We start from the raw sequence: 19,064 nt of genomic DNA on the forward strand, positions 1-19,064 counted from the left end.
AGAATCCTTCTCAGCTCTCTCAGAGTAATATTTACAGGATCTCTGGGTGAGTACAGACCCCTAAAGTTTTGCCAACTGTCCAAGAACTGAACAGTAATCTGTAGGAAAAGCTAACAAGAGGGAAATTTTCACAAGACTCTTGCTGAAGAACTTCTGCTGAAATTAGTGGAGAAATTTGACTTAAATGGGAGTAGGACCAGGTCAAAGCAACATAGTCTTGAAAAAGCTACCCAAATATGTATCTATTTAACATAAAATTTCTCCTATTTTTATCTTTCAGGGTGTGAAAGAACGTATTTGTGCTGTATCTACAAACTCCATGGGTTTCTGGTCAGCTAGAGTAATAAATTTAATCTAATGTGAATGTGTTTTTTTTTAATAAACCACAATGGCTGGCATAGAGCAACTATTCTCTAAGGACTTCAAAATATGTTTAACAAATTAGTGCCTCAACCCTGCAAGGATATGAAAAACTTCACATGAACGCATTGTCCAATGGAGTTCCACAGAATTCCTTTCTCTGCATCAGCAGAAGTCCTCTTTTGGGATTTTTTGGACTGCATGGCCTGAAAGGGGTGAGGAGGAGGGGAACATTCAGCAGGCTAGCTACCACACCTTGGCCTTCACATTATGTTCATTTCTTCTGACTCCTTCTGACAGTTCAGTGGGTTCTGCACTGGACCCTGCTTCGTTGTATGTCACTGCATGTCCTGCTGCGACCACCTCACTGAAAAAATAACCTAGCAGTGGGGATTTTAGGACCCCTGGGGACCGAAATTCCATTTCATCCCGTGCTGCTGGATATTTTTCCTTGTAAGCGTTGGTATAACTAACTTATACATTGATGCATGGTCCATGAAACATGACAAAAAGCCTATTCAACCCTTGGCAGAGTATAGCTCCTTCTGACAGCTCCCCCAGAGATCCAGCACACCTATACACCCAGGAATTGCCTTCCCCACTATTTACGTCCCTGCTACCCAAGAGGAGTACAGCCAGGAGAAAATTGGCTGGGTATCCTGTGTAATTAAAAGGCAAGTGAGGAGAGCACTCTTGCATATTTATCATAGAATGCTTTGGGTTGGAAAGGACCTTTACAGGTCATCTAGTCCAACCCCTAATTTATGGTTGAACCTTGTTTGAATTAAGGGCCTGTTCTAGAAATGAAGTTCAGCTGAGATGAAAGCGAAGTCCCGTGCAAGTAGGGATGTAAAAATGAGGACACACGAATTAACCCTGCTCTTTTTGTTCACATGTGTTCCAAGACCATTAGTGATGCCCAACCCCACAGACCAGTAACTTCAGCGTGTGCAGGGGCATTGTTTCTGTACTGACTCAGATGGCTGGTTGCCACTTCCATAATAATTTACACTGCTTCCTGCAGCCCTGGGGTGGTCCTTGGAGGTATCCCATGCCATATTGGGTCCCTTACTTTATGACAATCACTGGGTTATATATCCAAGCTGCGTTGCTTACAAACAGGGGATTCTGCTCCTTTATTCCTGTGTGAACCTCATGAGGTTCAACAAGGCTAAGTGCAAGGTTCTTCACCTGGGCTGGGGCAATCCCTGATTTCAGTACAGGATAGGGGTGATGTGGTTGAGAGCAGCCCTGAGGAGAAGGACTTGGGGTGCTGGGGGAGGAGAAGCTTGACATGAGCCAGTAACGTGCGCTCGCAGCGCAGAAACCAACCGTGTCCTGGGCTGCATCCAGAGCAGCGTGGGCAGCAGGGCCAGGGAGGGGATTGTGCCCCTCTGTTCCTCTCTGGAGAGACCTCACCTGGAGTGTTGTGTCTGGTTCATAAAATCACGGAATCACTAGGTTGGAAAAGCCCTCTTAGATCATTGAGTCCAACTGTTCCTATCTGCCACTAAACCATGTCCTTGAGTACCTCATCTACCCATCTTTTAAGTACCTCCAGGGATGGGGACTCAGCCACCTCCCCGGGCAGCGGTGTCAGTGCCTGATGACCCTTTCAGTGAAAATTTTTTCCTCATGTCCCGTCTAAACCTCCCCTGGAGCACCTTGAGGCCATTGCCCCTTGTCCTTATGTTGACTCCTCAACTTAAGAAGGAGATGGAGCTGTTGGAGTGGATCCAGAGGAGGCTACAAGGGTGATCTGAGAGCTGGAGCACCTCCTGCATGAGGACAGGCTGAGAGAGCTGGGGTTGTTCAGCCTGGAGAAGAGAAGGCTCTGAGGAGACCTTAGAGAGACCTTCCAGTACCTGAAGGGGCTACAGGAAAGCTGGGGAGGGGCTGTTTACAAAGGCTTGTGGTGATAGGACTGGGGGCAACGGGGATAAACTGGAGAGGGGCAGATTTAGACTGGACATAAGGAGAAATTTCTTCACTCTGAGGGTGGGGAGGCCCTGGCCCAGGTTGCCCAGGGAAGCTGTGGCTGCCCCATCCCTGGAGGGGTTCGAGGCCGGCTTGGATGGGCCTGATGCAGCTCTCCAAGGAGCGATTCCCACCACCAGCTCCCCCAGCCCCGCTGCTCGCCCTCCCACCATCCCGCCCCCCTCCGGCCGCCCCTCCCCGGGGCGGAGCGGGGCCCAGGCCGCTATTTGGTCCCTGGGAAGGGGCGGAGCCGGGAGGAGCCGGGAGGAGCCGGGGCGTTGCGGCTGCAGCCTCCCCGCCGCCCCGGAGCGGCCATGGTGCGGGCACGGAACGGTACGGCTGCCCCGGCCCCCTGTCCTCTGCCCCTTCCTTTATCCCTCCCTCTGTTCCTCTCTGTCTTCCCCTATTCCTCCTTCTCCCTGTGTCTCCCTTCCCCTTTCTCCCTCCTTCTCTCCCTTCCCTCCATTACTCCCTCTGCCCCTTCCTCTATCCCTCCCTCCTGCTCCCTTTCCCTGTCCCTTCCTCTATTCCTCCTGTCTCCTTTGCCCTCTCTTTCCCCTTTCTTTCCCTCTGCCCCTCCCTCTATCCCCCTCTCCTTCCCCCGTCCCTCTCTCTATCCCTTTCTCCTTCCCCCATCCCTGCCTTCCATCCCTCCCTCCCTCCCTCCCTCCCTCCCTCCTTCCCCTCCATCCCTCCCTCCCTCCCTCTCCCCTTCCCCTCCATCCCTCCCTCTCCCCTTCCCCTCCATCCCTCCCTCCCTCCCTTCCCCTCCATCCCTCCCTCCCTCCCTTCCCCTCCATCCCTCCCTCCCTCCCTTCCCCTCCATCCCTCCCTCCCTCCCTTCCCCTCCATCCCTCCCTCCCTCCCTCCCTTCCCCTCCATCCCTCCCTCCCTCCCTCCCTTCCCCTCCATCCCTCCCTCCCTCCCTTCCCCTCCATCCCTCCCTCCCTCCCTTCCCCTCCATCCCTCCCTTCCCCTTCCCCTCCATCCCTCCCTCTCCCCATCCTTGGGGAGCCCCGGGCACTGCTGGGGTGTCGGGTGGTTAATGGGTCCCCGGTTGCCCCAGCAGGCAGTGGGGCTTGAGGTGCGTTCCCCGCGTTTGCCAGGCCCGAGCTGCGGTTGGGATGCCACGGGATGGGTGGCTGCCAGAGCCCAGCTGGCGTGGCTGCGTGTGGGTTAGAAAAGCAAACACCAATAATGTCAGTGCAGAGATCTTCAGCTCATTAAGGGAGTCAGGCTGTTTGTTCAGTGCCTGTGGTTACAGGGGTGGTCTCCGGAGCACACCTTGCAGGGACTAATTAATGTCTTTTTTTCCTGTATAAACCTATCCTAATGCAATGGGAGCTTATAGAATCTTATATCTGAAATACCTGGCTTGTATCAGCAATGGTGGGGCCAGCAGGAGCACCGCAGGGGTTGTGCCCCCATATTCAGTGCTGGAAAAGCCGCACCACGAATCCTGTGTTCAGGTTTGGGCCCTCTGGTACAAGAAAGATATTGAGCTGCTGGAGCATGTCTGGAGGAGATGGAGTTTCTGTAGCACAAGTCTTGCAAGGAGAGGTTGAATGAACCAGGGTTACTTAGTCTGGAGGAAAGGAGGTTGAGGGGAGCCTCTGTAACTACCCGAAAGGAGGTTGTAGTGAGGTGGGTGCTGGTCTTTTCTCCTGAGTAACAAGTGGTAGGATGAGAGGAGATGGCCTCAAGTTGCACCAGGGGTGGTTTAGATCGGATATTAGGAAAAATTACTGCAAGAGTGGTGAAGCACTGGCAGAGGTTGCCCAGGGAGGTGGTGGAACCTCCATTCCTGTAGGGGTTCAGAAAGCATCTAGAAGTGGCACTTCAGGACTTCATTTAATATGTACAATAGTGTTGTGTTGATGGTTGGACTTGATGATCTTGGACGTCTTCTCCAGCTTTAACAGTTCTATGATTCTACCTAGGGAAGAGCTTAGTCTTGCTGTAGCCTCGTGCTGAAATGTGCCGTTTGTTCCCCTGACAAGTGGGCGGTCAGCTTGGTTAATGACTGGTGGTTGCCATGCCTGGTTAGATACCTGTGAACTGTCTGAGCTGTTGCTCAAGATAAAGAAGTTTATAAAATGATTATAAAAATGGGAGTTCCTACCTTGGAGAAAGATCAGCTTGCTCTTTTTTTTTTTTTCCCCTAGTAGCCACGCAGGATGTATTTATGAACCTTTTGTCCCAGAAGCAGTCTTCACTTCTACTGCCTCTCTGATGTCTGATTTGTGCATTGCAAAGAACAGGGTCTTCATCTTGCTGGGTGCAAGTTGTCTGCTAAATTACCAGGACCAAACTATGGGGAGTTTCCAGCAGCTTGCAGTAAAAGAGGTCTGGTATCGGATGGATGGGATTAAAGTGGCTGTCTCAGCCTAGCAGACTATTTTGGTGGTGAGTTGATAAGGGAACTGCTGGGGATGTGACGGAGCTGTGCTACTGTTTACAGAGCAAACGGTGATGCTGGGAAGGACTTAACTGACTTGTGGAGGAGCATCTTCCCTCATCAACCAGTGGCTACTGGTTTCCTCCCTGCTCTGCCAGTGTGCCTGCCCACCAGCCTTGGTGTGGCTCTCAGATGTGATGATGGATGCATAAAGCAGCAGTTTGTTCTCCTCCCTCTTAGTTGTTTTGAAGACAAGGCTTGAACTTAAGCAGTGTATTCTTCTTGGGGCGCATTGTATTGTTGGAGTGTATCAGCAGTGGGCTTTTGCAGCCTTTGTGGTTTGCTTTAGAGGTTACTGACGTGCATTATAAAGCAGTTGGAGTTTGTTAGTAAACTTATGGTAGATACTTGAGATGTGGGTTTGTGTTCCGGGAACTGGCTTGTTGATACATGCTGCATTTGTGTGGAGTTCACTGCTGCTGGATCCTGGATGTGGGAACTGTCCTCTGCTTGTTGCTCTCCTCTGTTTTTTGTTTTTGGTTTTTTTTTTTTTTCACCTGGGCCCCAACCTTTCCTCTCCTCAGAAAATCTGAAAGCAGTCTGCTTGTCTTGTCAAGTCTGTCTTAGGAAGGCTAATTAAGAATTTATGCAGGTACTGGAATTAAAGATCTGTAGCTAGTGAGTCAGTCAGGATGCTGTGTGTGCCAGGCTTTGTGAGTGAGTGCTGACAGTTAATCTTCCAAGTCACAATGTAGTTTTTTTAAAGAATGAAAGATATGGAAGGGAGCATGCTTTGTGCAAGTCTGAGGTTTGTGTCTCGGACAAATTTTGTGGCTGGTGCCACTGAATACACTGGAATTGGCACCTGATAACCAGTTCAGTTGAGCAAGCCTGATAGGCCAATGCAAGTTGTGCTTCTGTTGACAAGGGGAGTGAGGATTAACTGGTGTTGGCAGGGAGTATCAATGAGATGACCTCAGCTGGGGTGTGCTTATCTTCCTGCTTTGTGGAAGAAACCTTGTACTTGTAGCAACTCATAGAGTGATGTAGCATTAAAGCAGTAGAAAAACAGCTTACTAGACCCGCATGGATTATACTCACAGGCTCTGTTTTGGGATGAGTTACCCTAACCTTGACTCTACCAAGGTTGGGATATGTGGCTGGCTGCTGCAAAACTTGCTGTGCTGCTCCCTGTGTTTGCAAGTGTGTGGTATGACTTGGCAAGTGAAGTTGCTGGTGCAAGTTAGACACTAGTGGCTTCCAGACGAAGCTGTGTAATGCCAGTAGAGTTCAAGTGAGTAAGTGTCTGAGAACCAGGGTTACCAAACTGCACTCACTGGACTGCATTGTTGGTGGTCATTGCAGAAGGAGTTGATGTCAAGGTGTTGACTCACTCTAGTTACTACACTGCTCTGAACAACAGAAAAAAACCCTCTTCCCTCGAGTTACTTTGTGTGTGTAACCGTGTGCCACTGCTTCAATAAATAATTGTTTGGGGATGGGGAGATGAGTGCAGATGCCCTTAGAAAAGATGGCATGTGTGCCAAAACATGCTTTACTGAGTGGAAGGAAAGCTAGATTAAAAGTACTCATTTTCAAACATGTGGTGGGGAAAAAGTGCCATTGGTAGTTGTGTTTCCTAAGGGACTACTAAAGCAGTGTTACCCTTTTAAAAGAAGTAGGAAAGGGGTTGCTCAGAGTCCTGTTCAACTCTTGGCTGCTCAGAGTTAGTGATATAGAAGCTCCTGGGCTAAAGTTAGTCTGTTGCCTTGATCAGGAAATGCTCTTTGAGTTGATCATACTTTGAGTGTAGTATCAAGTCAAGAAAGAATATATAATGGACCTGTCTTGGAAAGATCCAGCGGTCTTGTTGGATGCTTGAGCATGATGGGAGACTGAAGGAAACTCACTCTTGTGCATGGTGGGATGCCTTTCTGGAGGGATTACAGTGAGTTGTAGAAATTAAATATGGTGTATAAATGTAGTGAAGAGTGTGACTGAGGTGCAGCCTTGTTTGCACTTCTCTCATGTGTTAGACCAAGTTGTCTGAAGGATATGAGCATGTTACTGGGAACCAGGATGTCTGGTTTGGTGCATACCATTGGAAGAACTCATATGATGTTTTTAGGTCTTTCTGCTTGCCTCACAGCCGGGATGTTGAGAACAATGTTATCTACCCTGATTTTTCCACCAAAGGTCGGATTTTGCTTCTTTGTGTCTCTGCACAGCTTTACATAAATGACACAAGAAAAAAGTTTGAGAACAAGAGAATGGGTGTCTGTCAGTTTAGTTTTTTCACCAACTCTTTTCCCCAGTTGTCATCCCTGGCTAACTTGCTGCTCTGTAGTAAACCCCCAAACACATGTATTGCCAGTGGTGTTTGTTTGCCAGTTCTCCCCTCACTTAGTGGCAGGCATTTATGTTCTTGGTGGCAGTGAAATCTTCCTCTTGTTCAGTGACTGAATAACTGACCAAGTACAAAAGTGCGAACCATCCCTGTATGACTTCCTAGGCAAAGCTTGACTCCCCTCCCTTCCAGTCAGTTGGGCTGGATGCTTCTGTTTGGAGGTTTCTTCGTGTCAACTGAAATATCTGTTGCAAATGCATCTTGTTTGGGGGGATTTAGAAGCCAAGGGCTTTCTAATAGTTACTTCTTAGCTAGACCATGTGTCACCATCTGCCTGGAACAGGGATGGTCTTGAACCAAACCTGTCCATGAGCTCCAGAAGCAGGCTGAGCTGGTGTGGGTTTTATCCTGATGAGGCTCAGGGGTTACTGGTGCTCCCAAGTTGGTCATCTGGAAACAGTGTGTGACTATGGATTGGTTTTATACAGTGAATGTGATTTAAATCTTCATTCTGGATGTTAATTGGGTATGGGAACCGCTTTCTTCTGTAGCAGAGTGGCACAAGCTGCCTCAACTTCGTAGTGTTTAAGGGAAGGAAATGCAGCAGACTTAGGCTAGGAAAATAGACTTAGTGTGAGCTGGATGCTGTGTTGAGGTCCTCCGCCAGCACGTAAAGGCAGTGAGTAAGGGTTCTGACAGAACAGTCAGATGAACAATGAATAATGACCTACTCTTGAGCTAAAATTGAGTAAAATTTAAGCTGTCCCAGCCCAAGGGACTGCCTAGGTACTGCAAGCTGCTTTTGCAGAGGCCCCTTCTTTGGGGAGAGTACTGAAGGTAGAACAATTTCTTAGCATGCTGTGTTTGAGCTCTGGGCCTGGACCTGGGATGAGCAGATGCAAGTGCTGGCTGGTGCGATGGGTGCTTGGTGCTGTCATAACTTCTGAGGACAGCTCTTTGTCACATGTTGCCATGCTTGGGATTGTGCTTAAGGTCCAGAGCTTTCCAGGCTGCTGGCGCTTGCAGCAATTGGACAGTATTGTGTGTGCCCCAGGGAGTGTGGTTTAGAGGGATGATTGTAGGGCTGCAAGCCAGGGACAGCTGTGGGCTAATCCTTTCTCTACATCTGACTTATTGTGTGGCCTTGCTTCAGTCACTCAATATCTTGCTTTAGGAGTCTTAAAAGGGGAGGAGAATCAAGTTAACGCTTTACTTGTCTGATCACCTTTGGCAGGGCTGGATACTAATACGAGGTTTTATTTATTAGGCTCTACTTGTAGCTCATCAAAGCAGCTGGAATAGAAAAGACTTACGATGCGGGAATTTCTGGTAGTTGGGTGGGAAATGTCTTTTCGGTCTGTGGAAGTGTCACAGCTAGGGATGAGGAGCTTAGCGTGCCATCAACTTTCTAGTGTTTAATTCACGTGATAGAGGCCTTGCCATCCTCCCTTCTGGTTTTCTGTTGTGCTTAAGCAGCTTTGAACTTCAGCTTGAAAATGTTTTGGATAAACATCTCTTTCTGACCTTAGCAGAGAGCCACCTGCCCTTGCCTTATCTTTGGTCCTTAACCCTGGAGAGTCTTGTCTCCTAACATTTTTTTTTAGGTCTCTGCTGGCTTTTCCTCTGCTAGAACAACGGAAGGCAGACCTCAAACTGAAGCAGTGCTGCTGCTGTGAAGTAGTAAGGCATTTAACTTGGAAAACCTAGGAGGTGGAAGCTTTTTAATTAAAGACCAAACACAACCATCTGCCTGATTTCAAAGCGAGAACAACAACTTTTGAGTTGAGATCTTTGGGGCTAAAGGTGGTGATGCCTGAATGGAAATACCAAACATGGACTTTCTTACAGCCGAGGAGGGGAATTTGCTGAAGCTTCTAAGTTGGAGCAGCTGTGTAGATGTTAGTTTGAAACTGCTTTCTTTGGATGGCTGGTGTGTTATCAAATCAGAAATCTGTTCTGAGGAGATCCCAGATGGAGCCTTGACACCATAAATGTACAAAGGCACTTGGTTGCACAAAGAACTGCAGAAACAACTTCGTTCTAAAGATTGTGAGCCACAGATGGTAAACAGCCAAGAAAAGCAAGGAAGGGGTAAGGCCAAGCTGTTCTCTACATGAGAAGGCTACATTGGTCTCAGATGTTTAGAAATCCTTAGTTTAAACTTTTGAGAAGTTCACTGTGGATAACCTCTGTTTTGAATGGCCTTTTGGCAGTTAAAATCTACATTAAAGATGGGAAAAATGTCTGGATTCCAACTGCAGTGTTTGGAGGCTTGAAGCAAGTCCTGGAGTTTGCTAAAATGCGCTTCTTGCCTGGATACCCTCATTCCCTGTCACGTGGCGCTTCAGGGTCCCTGGGTCTGCAGTGGTGTAGCCTCGTGAGCTGTGCTGCTGGGAAGGAAGGATTGCTTCTCAGTGTGAGGGCAATAATGACCCTTGAAATGCTTCTGAAGAGTGCTCTTTCCTCCATGCTGTGGAGGAATTGGGACACCGGGTATGTGGAACAAATGGGCTTGGTGTTGTCAGCAGTTCTGGAGGGGTCTGTCTCTTTGAGAGACGGTTTTCCCATGCTATTTAAAGGCTAAACAGGTCACGTTATTGAACTTGAGCAATTAGAGATTGGCTTGTTCTGTACTAATCCCAAGGCACTAGTACATCAGGGACTTGAAGTTTGAAGTGGTGCCCATGTAAAGAAATACCTAAAACCTATGGACAAGCTGGTAAGGTGTAAGTTGAACGGGGAGAAGTAGCATTTATGTCCTAGTTCCTATGAAATGTTGAACAGCTGCAGAAGAAACCTATTGACATTTTTGCTGAAAGGAGGTTTGGGGCTTGTGTTATTCCAGAAAGTACCTGGCTTGACTCCTATGGGCAGGGAATGTATTTGCTTGGACTTTGTGTTCTGGGGTTGTGGGATAGACATGAGCTGCTGCAGGCTGTGCTGTGTTGTTACCTTACAGCTTGCTGTCATGGTTCTGCACTGCTGGCTCAAACGCTTGGTTCCTTGCCTGATGTCCCACTCAGTTTCGCTACTAATGGTCAGGGGTTTTCCATATGGCATGTTGTGCACTTCCAGCTGGAACAAAACGGAGCTGGGGGTGGATGTGAATCAGTCTAGGAACATGTTTCATTTTTTTTATGAGCCAGGGCACTGCTTTTCCTCCCTACCATCTCTCAGCTTTTTTTCAAGCGCTGTGTGTCCACCCTGCAATGAGGATCAGACAGGCAGTTATAAGTGGTTTTGGCCTCAGTTTTGACTCTGGTATTAATTCAAGCACATGTGTGTCTTAGATCTCGCTAGCACAGCTTAGTTTTCTGCCTAAGAGGAAAAGGGCAGAAGAGCTGCATACATGGCACTGATTCCAGCAGGATATTGCTGTTAGGTTAGGTATGTGGCACGCTGTCTTGCCAATGTACAGCTGCTGTGTAGAAGTTAAAAAGAGGCAGCTCATCTGCTGTGAAGTGGCTGCGAGCTTGGGTAACGGTGAAAATCCAGGGAGTGAGTGGGATCACCATGGTAATACGCTACTAGTTTTCAAAGTTGTGGATTTGACTTGCTTTATGTTCGGCTGAGGAGAAGAAGAAAGGGCAAAGAGTGTATCTTACATTTAATATGGTGACTGAGGCTCATTCTGGAATTTGGAGACTCTAGTTAATTTTTGATATTTGCCTTAGTTCATGGACTTTAGGATGAGCTACTCAAGAACTGACAAGCTGCTAAATGGCTTAACCTTCTGAACACGGTGTCTGCAGGCAGCAGCTTTTGAAGGAACTGAGCTTTCCTGGAAGGTTCACTCTACACGTTCCCCGGCTGAATCTTTCCTGTGTTATTAGGGTACTGGTGTTCCTCATGTGCTTCTGATCCTCTAGGTATGATGCATGCCCAGTGGCTCTTAGATGTTGCCTTCCAGTTGAGACTGTTGAACGGGCAGGTCGTATGTGCCGATACAAGCCCAAAGCTGCATGTTTTGGCATGGATAACATAAAAACCTGAGGCTTTATCTGAGTAATCAGAGTAATCAGATAGAGCCTGTTGTGTGGACAATGAACTGGATTTGCAAGAGGCACAGCTTTGTGTCAACACTTTAGGTGGGAGGGGACACCTGACTAGAGAGAGCCTGGAAAGAGCGATAGCCCACATCTGCAGGCAGGCTGTGATTGTGCAACTGCCCTCCTTCTTGCTCCGCAGCTCAAGCAGTGCACTGTTTTGCTAGGGAAACTTGCCAATTATGCTGTGTCACTCCAGGATGGCAGATCTACCCAGATGTTTGCCTACAAGGAACTTGGGTAAATCTGCTGCTTTGCTGAGCTTATTGGTTTGAGAAGAGGAGAATCTTTGCTGCTAGGCATACTTGCATGCCAACTTGATGGTATTTTTTTTTCTATAAGGACTTTCCACTGCGCACCTTTTCTCCAGAAAGGATTTTGGCTGTGACTCAAGGTGCCTTCGGTCTTTGCCCTTTGATGTAGGGATGTGGTTTTAAGTGCATGCTGGTGTTCCTTTCCTGGCCAGATCCTTCTAGGTAGAACAGCTCAACATGCTGCTGTGCATGACCGTGTGGCAGTACATTAACAGTGGGGGTAAGTGAAGTTTCCATTGACTGCACGTTGCTGATGGAACAAGTGCAGTGTTCCCCGACTAAATATAATAGGCAGAATCAGGTTTGGGCTTTAGGCCAGAGGGGTGGCACAGCTTTTTGGAACGTGTTTAGGAACATAGACAAGATGTATGGCTTATCCCCAGTTGGACTGTGTCTTGTGGGATAAGTGCAGCAACACTTTTCTGTGAAAATGGAGAAGGATGGCCGTTACTGGTTTTGCAGTTTCTGGTAAGAAACAAGAATTGAACAGTTCCTAGAGCTCTAAGTGGGAAGAGATTTCTTGCTGGAAGTAAGGCCTTAATGGGCAGTGGGGAGCAGTGTGCTGTAGACCATATATTAAGACCGACAAATCCCTCTGTGTATTCGAGATGGGAGAATGGTTTTCAAGCCCATGGTCATTAATGTAAACAGGAAGGATAGAGTATTATAACTATTATTTGTTCGGAGGCATGTGCTCATATGTTATTTGGATTGGGATGTCTTCGAGCCTTCTAAAAAAAGCCAGCCAGTCTCTAGACTAGAGTGGAACTGACACTTGGCCTTGTGGCAATCTCCGTTTCAAGGTGAAAAACACTACAGCGAAAGGCTCATCAGTGGTGATGTTGAGAGAGTTTTTGTGTTAATGTGGTGTTTGCTATACTTTTGAAACTGTTTTGTGTGTCTTAACACCCACAAAACAAGCGTGTCATGGAAATTGTCTGACCGAGGGGATGGGTGTGTAGGGAGACCTCATCTTATACTTTCAGTGAGTATGAGGAGTAGTAGTGTAATGAATTGACCAGAGAACCCCCCCCTTAAAAAATTCACACCAGAAAATACTTTTGGATGTGGTAGCTTTGTTTGATATTCCAGGCATTAGATATTCTAGGCGCTTTATGTCTATTCCATGTTTTGGAGGTTGTGGCCCACTGAATGGTGGGTGGCAGTGGCCTTCTCATGACTTTCAAATTGATGCTTGTACACAGCAAATCTTGGCAAAGCCACCCAACCACCTCAAAAGGAGTAAGGGCTTTAGTGGTGGCTGAAAAACAGTGGAACATACTTTGGCTGAGGCTGACCAGCCCCGGAGAAGACAGAAGCGTAGATACTGAAGTGAGCGGCTAACATAACTGTGCTTACGTATCTACAAGTCTTACTCACTTAACTCTGAAAAAGCAAGGCAGCTTATCTTTTCTGCTTTTTCCAAAGTATATTGAATGCACGTTTAAGAACAGATATTTTGGTTGTTTCTACAAGGTTTCTTCCTCTCTCTGTATTTTTAAAGTTCTATTAATGTGTTTCAAACTTGGTTTCCTAATTGGAAACTTTCCATTGATGTCATGGGAGCTTTCTGTGGCCCACATCAAATAGCTTCATTCACCAGGAATTAAGTGACTGTCCAAATGTTTATATTAAACACTTATTTAGAAGACATGTTGATTTATGAGGACCTGTGATGATTGTGGTATGTTGGGAGGATAGGTTGACTGTACAGCTTTTGTCTTGCCTTTGAACTATAAAAGTACTCGCAGCTGTTTAATGCCTAGATAAAACAACTGAGGCTTGCTTACATCTAATGAGCTTGTCCCATCACTGGCTATTGTGCTGCTTCTTGTCTCTTATATTGGAGATGTTTTTGAATGGGTAACTTTAATGGAAAGGACTCAGATGGTAATGTTTGGAACAGGCACAGCAGAAGGCTGTGGGCTTAATTACAGGTGGTGGAATTGTGCTGTTTTAGAGAGGAAACCCACAGTTTAGTCTGCGGAGAAGCCCTAGGGAGCAAGGAAGGAGATGGTGAAGATTTGTGTTCCTCAAACTGTGCTTACTCAGGCTTCTGTTGTAGTGTCTGGGCAGATGGAAGGTGAAAACAGAAGGAATAAAAACCATCTTAGCATCCCCTCTTGCCCCCAGACAGACCTCAGACACTGAGCTCTGGTTATCTTTCCTTCACTGCAGGAGATTATTCTTCCTAATTTAAAGGAAGGGTCTTCTCAGACTCGCTTGTGGTGTTATGGAACCTTTGCATCAGTCAGCTCTGCAATACTTGCTAGACTTATGCATCAAATTTCATTGTCAGGCATGACTGTGTGCTTGCTGTGTATGCAAGACCAAACTACTTCATAGTTGTGGAGAGCAGAGAGAAGTCTTGCAGGGCTGCAAACTGTTCAGTTACTTCACTTTTTTTTTGAGAGGGTGAAAGAGCTCTGAGAGCTTACTATTTAAACCTGAATGACAAGAGCAGCAAAGTTTTAGGTGTAGCTTTGATCTCTGAAATTAAGCTTATTGATGAGCAGAATCTTTTCAGGCAAAGAATGTTTAAAGACTTTTTTCAGTACTCTTTCCAGAAGTTCAATATTGAACTGCAGTCAGATTAAACTACCCAGAAAGCCATAAGTGTCCCTAGACACTTAACAGATCTTTGGGATGGTGTTCGGCCTTGAAAACAGGGCAGATGCTTGATGCCTAAAGGAGAAGATTATGCTTTCTTTACAGAAACTTCCCTTCCAGTATCCTCCTTCAAATTGATACTGAAGTTGTCATGGATGCTTCTAGTTGCAATCTGTCCATGTGCCAGCATCATGCCTGTTGATGAAACTGAGCTGCGAGGCTTTTAGCAAGTGGATGTTTGGGGAGGAACGCTCTTGTGGCTGAGCTTAAAGATGGACGGCTCTGTACAAGACTTCACCTTGTGGCCCTGCTCAAGTGGCCCGGAGTAGAAACTTCTGTGCTGTCAGATGGTGCTGGAAAGGTGACACTGGAAGCTGTTTGCCATTGTGAAGCCTGTACAAATCTGTCTCTCAACCAATATATCACCTTTGTGTGATTCCAAGCGTGACTATCTCCTAACTAGTTGTCCTAGTTGCACATGCAGAAGCCACTAATGTGATCAGTTACTGCAGACTCAATTTTTTTTTCCAAGGGAGAGGTACTACTACTATATGGTTTAGCAGTGTTGGACCTGATCATGCAGTTTTGCTTCATTGCTCAATCAAAATGATTGACATGTAGTTTAATGTGATGATGAGGCAGCCACTTAAAATATCACTTCATTTGCAGAGCGTAAGCTAGTGAAACTCATGCTTAGGAATGTATTTCTAGTGTACCCCAGTAAGACTAAGGCAGGAACTCCACTCCTAGCCACTTGAACTGGCCACTCTGGCCGCTAACCAGTAGTGGAACAGCTGCGAGCAGTGCTGTAGGTGCATGGCTTGGTTGTACTTTTCGGCAAAAACATTTGTTCTGTATTACCACAACTGTTATTTCCAGGAAAAAGTTACTCTTGGATATCTGGCTCCCCTACAGTGCAGATGTCCTCTGAAGGCAGCATGTGTATTCCTGCAGCCACAGTTTGTATCATGTGCTTTAATCCATTTCGTTTTGGCGTGCTTTGAAATCTGATTTGTCTGGTTGTGCTTGCATAGGGATAAAGCTTCCAGCAGTTGGGCTCAAATGACTTTCTAAAACTGTACTGTGTTACGTAAAGCCTTTTGCTGGATGGCATAAGAACCCAGCCAAAGCTTTTGGTCACCCTGCCTGTCTCAACCAACCGTAGTGATTTCCAAGCACCTTTTCAGGTAATGGTGAAAGCAAAACATTGCGTCGTGCTGAGACCGTGCCCAGCTGTAAGCTTCATTGAGATGTACAGTGTCTCTTCTTGATTATGGTATGTCCCGGGTCAATTATATTTAAACACAGAGTCTAACCATGTCATTAAACTTTTTTGGCTAATAACAAGGCAGCAATCTAGTGAGGCATCATCCCAGAATGCTCTGCTTTGGGGAGTTGCTGCGTGTGTTCCAGTAAAGCTGGCAGTGTCAGTTGTCTCTTGTGTAATCTGTCTGCCAGGAATATCCTCTTAGCTCAGCACTTTATTAAGAGCCGCTGTGAGATGGCTTGTGCTTGTATGTGTTCCTGGATGTGGAGGGCTTACCTTACTAAGCATGCTGATGGAGTGGTTTGCTGAATGTTGATGAATGTCTCTGTTGCTTGTTTATCTGGCTGCTTCTCAGGGTTTTTGCTCATGTAACCAGTGTTTAAGTTGCATAGCTTCTGGCAGCTGCCTTGGAAATGAGAGGTGAATGCGTCTTTCTCGAGACTGGCAATGGCTTGGGTCAGGCAGAGTGCACTATGTTGGCTTCTTAGCTTGGTAGTTTCAAACAGTTTAAAGGTTAGATCAAGTAGCTTTCCATACTAACTGATAATCAGTGGAAAGATAGGGATCTCTGCTTCCATTGCAGAAATCCTGGGCTGAAGTGTCCATGGTAATCAATATAGCACTTAGGTTCTGCAAAACCTGTATTGGATCCATATTTCATAGGTAGTTTTCATGTAAGCTCTTTAACCTTCTACTCATGTGCTAGCGATCTGGTCTTTTCTGGATACTTGCTCCAAGCTCCAGCAGATGAAGCTTGATGCTACTAAAAAGCAAAGGGAAGGGGAAGAAAATAGTCCTTCCTCACCTAAAACCTCAGGATGGGATATCCAGGTGACCCTCAGTAAAGCTAATGAGTCTGCAAAGTGAAGATACTTTGAGGGACTTGTCTCGCAGGTACTGGGGGTGTGGTGGACAAGAACAAGGTGTAGAGATGTTCTCCCTAGTTAGATGGTGTCAGTGGTATTGTGGAGCATAAATCTTCAATTTGAGTTGTTTCCAGTGGAAACCCACTGCACACAACAGCATGGCTGTTCTTCCTGATGTTTTCAGTGCTGTACAAGTTACCATCCATTGCCCTAAAGTGATAAAAACACCCACATTTTGGAGATTTTTCTGCCATGCGTGTCCCTCTGCTTCCCTTTTTGCTAATGGAGATCCCTAGGAAACTGCCTTCCTTCTGAAGACTTGGAGGGGAAGAGGGAATTGGAAACTGAAGAGGGAATACCAGGGACTCAAGCAAGCAAAGGTGCTTGATTACCTTGAGGCAACAAGTTTGGATTTGTCTGGACTCTTCACCTCAACTGGCTGTTGCAGCAGTTGAAGAGAAATAGCATCTTCCGGCTATGTTGTTGGATTTGGAAAGGGTTTTTCCACATCTTTTGTTATGTTTTAAGGGTTGTTGTTGTTCCCAGATCAAGCTTGAACAGAAAATGTAGGGCTGCTGCCAGCTTTGTCACAGGCACCTTTTATCTTGCATTCATCTTTTCCAAGCAGATGCTGCTTTTATTTCTACTGCTACAAGACTAAAATTATCAGCCCTTTGATGCAGGGAAAGAAACAGTATTTCAAAGCAAAGTACCTAGTTAACTTTGACAATAAGACTGTTCTTGTCTTGAACGTAAATGTGTTCCTTCTTTGAAACAAATCTGGGGGTTAGAAGCTCCTGAACCCTGTTTGCTCAGAGTTAACACGCAGATCCCCCTCTTGCCTGGGAACATCAGTGATTGTTGGTTTTGGATGGGAGGTACAGATGAAGCTGAGCCTCTCAAGGTGAGGTTGTACCTGGGGAAGAAGAGGGTGGCAGATGGTGATGGTGATGCACCATTTCTGTGGATTGTTTTCTTTCTTCAGTGCATGGCTAATTCTGTCATAAAGGTCCCAACCACTTAATTAAACGTGGAGCACAGTAGGAGGAACAAGCTGAGGAGAACATCAAGTCTTCAGACCTCCAGACACTTCATTTTGGTAGCAAAGCATTCTGTATCCTCTAGCCAGACAGTGTTGTTTTTCCCAGCCCACCCTGCCCTCCCTAGCCTTCCTGCCTTCAAAGACTTGTACTGAGCAGGAGGTTTGTATGAACATCCAGCTTCTGACTTTCATCTTTTCCACTTAAAAAGATAAGCTCTGTTCCCGTAAGGTGCAGTGCTTCCTATAAAGGGTGATGTGGCAAAGCTGCATGCGTTGGGAGGATTGTTTCCAAGGGGGATGCATCCTCACAGCAAGGGCAGCTGGTGGATAAGGCTGAGCCACAGCGTTGCTCGTGTAGCAGGTGACTTTGGGGAAAGATGAATTCCTAAACCTAGGCTATAGCTGGCTTGGCTAGTAGTCAAGACATGGAAGGAAAGATGTTGCTGCTATCATTTAGCTTGTCACAAGAACTGTGTGATGCAGCAGAGGTACATCTGATGTGCAGGTTATGGGTCCAAGATCTCCTTTGAGAGTAAAGGATAGGGGAAGTCCTCCTAGAAAAGGCTAGAAGCCAGATGGTTTTGGAGATGGATTGCAAAATGTGTTTTTTCTGAAAGTGGAAATGGTTTTTTTTCATGTCTGCCTGGTCCCACTGAAGCTACCAGACTTACTGAGGGAGGCTACAGGAGGTACTCTTGCATGTAGGCAGGTGCTGAGGCATTGGAGAATACAACCGGCTTTCAGGCCAGAAAGCCTGAACCTTAAAGAACCCATCATGATTGTGTGATGAGCTCCTGCTTTGGATGCCTGTGCAGGGGTGTTGACTTAAGAAAACATCCTCTTGCTAAGTGAACAGAATGGTTTCCTAAACAGCATGAAAAAAAAAAAAAATCACTTCCTCAGTGACTCATCTGTCTCCTCTTGTGAGGTTTCTGTCTTCAGTGGTGACATCCTCAGACTCCACAGACCTCAGGACTGGAATGACTTGCATCTGTAGTTTAAGCTGTGTAAGGTCTACCATGTCTGTATACACCAGGCTGTAATTTCAGTCCTTTTCAATACATGACAAGCCTGGGATGGAGAGATCTGGTTAAACATGGTAGAAGAATACTGAGTTTTATCTTGTAGCAAGGTAAGGCAGAAAGACCTGTGAACTAAATCTGTGGCTTAGAATAATTCACTGTCCGGTAAGAAGGCACTAATAACGAGTACAGGAGGCTGAACTACGTTCACTTGTGTAGGATTTTTTGACCTGAGGATCAACACTGAATTCAACCTGAAACTTAGTGGTCAAGAAACTGGAATGACCTGGACAGGGAAGAAGATGCAAAACCCTAAGTATAAGGAGAAATTTTGTTCCCACAAGGTTTGTCAAGCATTGGAACAGGTCACCCAGAGGTTGTACGGTCTATTTTTGAAGGCTTTCAAGAGTAAACTGGATAAAACTTTCTGTAGGAAAATGTTGCTTTCTACATCCACCCTCCTGACTGTGGTGGGATCGCTGTGACAGTAGAGGTCAGCACAGGGACTAAATGCAGGCTTGCAAAAGAGAGGATTAAAGGGATGAACTTGGAACTTAAGTCCTGTTGTTCAACTTCACTTTTTGCTCCAGTTCTCTCTGTGTGATGCAGTAACAAGTGTGCAACCTACTTGTACTACAGGCATTTTTCTCCTACCCTATGTGGTATGTTGGTAGTGGTGTTGCTGCTTGTGTGAATGGGGGAAATACAGATCCAAGGACCTGATGTGCTGAAGCAGGGATGGAATGTAACTTCAGTTCTGCACCACAAGGCTCTGATTTTGCTGTGACTGGATGTGCTGCTCTGCCCTCTTATGC

General features: G+C 46.4%; 1 protein-coding gene across 1 annotated transcript in view; it reads left to right on the forward strand.

Moving 5' to 3' along the window:
- The first annotated feature begins 2,589 nt into the window (after window positions 1-2,589).
- SPSB1 (splA/ryanodine receptor domain and SOCS box containing 1) overlaps window positions 2,590-19,064 on the forward strand; it is a 33,909-nt gene continuing 17,434 nt past the window's right edge. The window contains exon 1 of the mRNA XM_069874709.1: window positions 2,590-2,670. The gene's annotated coding sequence lies outside the window, so the exon portion shown is untranslated. The remainder of the gene's footprint in view (window positions 2,671-19,064) is intronic.

This window comes from Phaenicophaeus curvirostris, chromosome 22 (assembly GCF_032191515.1).
Source record: "Phaenicophaeus curvirostris isolate KB17595 chromosome 22, BPBGC_Pcur_1.0, whole genome shotgun sequence".
Taxonomy (NCBI): Eukaryota; Metazoa; Chordata; class Aves; order Cuculiformes; family Cuculidae; genus Phaenicophaeus; species Phaenicophaeus curvirostris.